Below are 4,327 nucleotides of genomic sequence, written 5' to 3'. Positions count from 1 at the left end.
AAACTTTTTAAATTCCCCAGTCAAAATCAGTGTTTTTTTAATGAGGCTACAACACTTCTTTTAGCATTTCTGTTAGGATTAGCTGAGTGCGCCTGTCTCAGTCACGAGATCGTGGACAACCGCCCTCCCCCCCACACACATTTTGTCTTCTGTCCATGAAAATGTTTGTGGTCCAGAGTCCTTCCATTACCTAAGTCCATGCTTGGTCAAAGGTTCATTCATTAATTCACTTGGGTATTTATGTACTTATTTAACAAGTACTAATCGAGTGCCTCCTTTGGGAGGCACTATTTGATAAAGCAGGTATTATTCAAGGCAAAAACCTTTACTCAAGGGATCTAAATTCTAGTGGACACAGACAATAAACAAGCAAAGAAATACCAGATTGGTAAGTGCTATAAAGGGAATAATTAGGGGGATAAGATAGAATGTGAGGAGAGGCGCCGTTTCAGACAGAAGACACTAAGAGGCCCAGAAGAGACTCCGGGAGGGAAATGGGCAGGGCGACAGCCCTGGCGCAGGGAAAGAGTGGCCGCGCCTGAGACGCAGGAGGGAACGTGCATGGGGTGGAATGAACACTTGGGACAGGATGACATTGGAGAGGTGAGCAGGGGCAGGTCACTTGGAGTCCTGCAGGCGTGGAGGGTCTCTTGATTTTATTAAAAGCAAAATGGGGAGCCATCAAAGGGGAGACACGATCTGACTGATTTTGTAAAAACGACTCTCTAAAAAGAATGCAGGGAGGGCAGATTGAGAGCAGAAAGAGCAGCCACAAGATTGTTGGAAAGGTCTCGGGCAAGCGTACTGGTGGCTTAGAGCAGACGCTGTCATTTCAAACCATCACACCGGCCAGGGGAGCTCTCAGTGATGCCACCCCGTGCCCGGTGCCCGTGACAAAGCCAAACGTGGTGGATGAGAGAGACCGAGTTGGCCAGGAGCCCGGATCCTCTTGTCTCTCACTGTCTTCCCTTTGCTTCTGGCTCAGCCCCACAAGGAGAGCCTTGTTCTGTGCCAGCGCTTGAGAAGTTTGGCGAGATGGGCAGGGCTCAGGAATACCTGAAAGCCGACCCGGCCACAGGATTTGGCAGGTAAGGGCAGCCACGGTGGTGGTCTCTGCTTGTCCCGCCGCCTTAACTGCAGGCGCCCAGGTCGGTGTCCTGTGCCAGCTGTGCCTATCTTGCCTTATTCTTAGACTATCTCTCAACTGCGAAAACACAGTTTGTTAATGTCCTTGTTCCCTTCAAAATAGGGAGGCGTTTTAAATCGATTAAATGGAGCTGAAGGCACTAGGTAACAGTTTAAAGGAGCTAAAAGGTGCCCAGTGGCGCTGACCTCAGCCCACCTGTCTGTCCGCCTTCAAACTCCTCCAGGGGACCAGCCTCCTCTCTCCTGAGGACCTGATACCCTCCCCTGTTTACCAAACTCCTCCTTCAAGTCTCTGCTGTCGTATCACTTCCTCCTGGAGGCTGTCCCCGAGGGCCGCCTGCCAGTCTGTGTTGGGTGCCCTGATTAAATGCATTCAAAGCATTAGGGACTTTTTCTTCACAGGACTCCCAACAATTATAATTACATACTTGCTTAGCAGGGTGGAAAAGATACACTGCAGCTCAGGAGTTTTCAACAGTAGTTTAAAAAAAAATTTTGGTAACCGGTTTCATCAGCTCCCTCTTCTGCTGATAGTGGGGGGTGAAAACAGCCCTTCAACTGGACAATGAAAGGTGACAGCCTCTTCCAGTTTAAAACAATCTGTTTTCCCCAACTAATCAGCTAATTCAAGGTTGAAACTTCGTGTCAGGGTTGCTTGCTTCCCTTTCAAGCACTTTCCCACAGGGAGGGGTGGGTCGGGGCGCCGGGGGCCCTGGGCAGGGCCCAGGTGTGCAGCCCTGGGCCGAGGAGGCCCCCTGCCCACTTGGGGGTAGGCCTCTATGCTGGCCTTGCCCAGTCCCTGCTCTCGGAGAACCAAGGGACGCCCTCCTGCCTCCACAGCCAGCCCGCCCTCGCTGGCCCCAGGGACCCCCGCGACACCTGGGGCTGCGGCTGCCTCCTTGTGTGTGATTTGGGAGGGTCACTCCCACCTCCTCGCTTGCTGTGACAAGCTCCCAAGCCGGCATTCTCAGCTGGCCTGGGAGTGTGTCTTGAGGAACTTCTCTGCCCTCTGTATGCCACACGCAGGCCAAGAGGAAGTGGCCAGCAATCTCAGGTCCCTTTCCACAGAAACCCACCGGCCACCATTTCAACTCCACTGAGGCCACCCCATGGTTTAATGGGGTGCCCGAGAAGGGGGTTTTCTTTAAGTTTCAGGCAGAAAGCAGAGCCCAGTCTCCTGTGATCTGACCCCCGCCCCCTTTGCCAACAACTTTCCACATCCCTGCCCTGATGGCTGCTTAGGATAGGGGCCCCCAGGCTTGCTCTGCCCCCCTCCTAGGGGAGTGGGCTTTCCCTTCCCTTTCAGTCTTGCCAGCCTCCTGGGCCCTGGGATAGGGGCTTGCCACTTAAGTGGGAGGCTTACGCTGACCGAAGCCCGTGATCCAGGCTCGTCTTCCATATGTAAGGTAAGCTTGGAAATTAACCTCCCTCCTCCCCCCTTACACATTTTCTTTCCCCCCAAATTCTGCCTTTTAGGATTATGCTCTTGTGGATTTGAACAGGGAGTCTGACCCTCAAAGCTAAGCAGTGACCTTCCCCTAGCTGGCCTCCACCCTCTCTGGATCCATCCATCAGTCGCAGCAGCGGCATGGTTTCCAGGAAACAAAAATCGCCTCAGCTTCATGTTATAAAAAATAACTTCCTACTTGAGTAACTGTGTGATTCTTTGCTGAAGGTCTATCTCTATATCTCTTTTGCTTAGCACCGTTCTCTTTATAACTAACACGTGTACACGTAACATATATTTTGTCACATGATTTAAGTGAATGATTTAGCTTTATAATCATAATAAAATGTCAAAATTGTCAGGGACCATAGAGATTATTTAGTCCAATCTCTTTGTTTTAGAAGAAGGAACCCAAGGCTACAATGATTAAACTTACTGTTCAAGGTCATCAAATACTGACAGGTATGGGTCTCAAACCTCTCACTTTTCTATCCCTGATTACTGTTTTCCACTCAACTGCCTTTGCGTGGGATTTCATTGACCTCTGTCTCCTTAACCAAAGTTATGTAATTTCATAGATTGGTTTATGGGGGCAGACCCTCTTCCCCCTTCTTACTTTCTTCATCTGGCAGATAAATATATAGATATGCTATTTTCAGAATGGAAACAGTTTGATTTTCTATTATTACAAAAATCATACATTCTCATTGTAATACAACACTATAAAGAATTCTTTACACTGTATTCCTAACATTTAACATAGTGCTGGTAAGTAGTGAATTCTTGTTGAATGAATATTAATAAAGAAAATAAAAATCATCTGTAATTGTGCTACCCAGAAATAATTATTTATTCAGTGTATATGATTCAGTGTACATGCTTTCTATTTGTACCCATATACACACATTAAACAACAGAATTAGATATTTATTTTTCTCTTACAGATTCCTTAAACAAACACATCTATATGTGTATATATATATATTTTTAATTCTCACCTGAGGATATTTTTTCCATTGCTTTTCAAAGAGAGTGAAAGGAGGAAAGAGAGAGAGAGAAACATCGATGTGAGAGAGACACATTGGTTGCCTCCCATACTCGCCCCGGCTAGGCTGGGGATCAAGCCTGCAGCTGAGATACGTGCCCTGGATCGGAATCAAACCCGAGACCCTTCAGTCCACTGGCCGATGCTCTAACCACTGAGCAAAACCAGTTGGGCCACATCAAAATATATTTTTAAAAAATAATGGCCCATTCAAAGAGGTCACCTTGAGAGGCTATGTTCTTACTTCCAGGATGTCCCTGTCGCTAATACACTGATGGAATTGCCTTCCAACATTGTTGCTAATTATTTTATTCTCAGTATGAACAAATATTCATCCCTTAATGGATTTTAATTTGGAACAAAAATATTATTTGCATAACGGTGAAAAAGTGGGTGTTACTGTTTTGAATCAAAAACAAAGAAGTGAATATAAAAGGAGATTGACTTTTACTGTATGGCTCATAAATTGCTTTGAAGGTTAGCCCCCACAGAAAGCCCCAAAATGTTTCTTGCAGGGAAATCATGGGAGAAGGTGCATATCTTCCAACGGGACCCCTTAGACGGTGGTGGTTTGCATCTGAATGCAATAATTCCAGTTGATGAGTTTTAAAAGATAATTATATTGACTTATAGTAATAGTTTTTATAATATTGGGATTTTATAGAAAATTCTTTGTAGTTGTAGGGAAT

At 46.4% G+C, this 4,327-nt stretch overlaps 1 long non-coding RNA gene across 2 annotated transcripts; it reads left to right on the top strand.

Moving 5' to 3' along the window:
- The first annotated feature begins 272 nt into the window (after positions 1–272).
- Positions 273–3,430, top strand: LOC308552990. 2 transcript variants are annotated; one of them, XR_013998168.1, is made up of 3 exons: positions 273–388; positions 986–1,088; positions 2,623–3,430. It is a non-coding gene; the product is annotated as an uncharacterized lncRNA (long non-coding RNA). The 2 variants fall into 2 exon arrangements; XR_013998169.1 differs by lacking the exon at positions 273–388 and adding an exon at positions 473–603 and having other exon boundaries at positions 2,623–3,425.
- Positions 3,431–4,327: the final 897 nt, after the last annotated feature.

The sequence above is a fragment of the Miniopterus schreibersii genome (genome assembly GCF_964146895.1).
Source record: "Miniopterus schreibersii genome assembly, chromosome: 2".
Classification (NCBI taxonomy): Eukaryota; Metazoa; Chordata; class Mammalia; order Chiroptera; family Miniopteridae; genus Miniopterus; species Miniopterus schreibersii.
The sequence above is the reverse complement of the archived record's forward strand: the minus strand, read 5'-3'. Positions and strand labels throughout refer to the sequence as shown.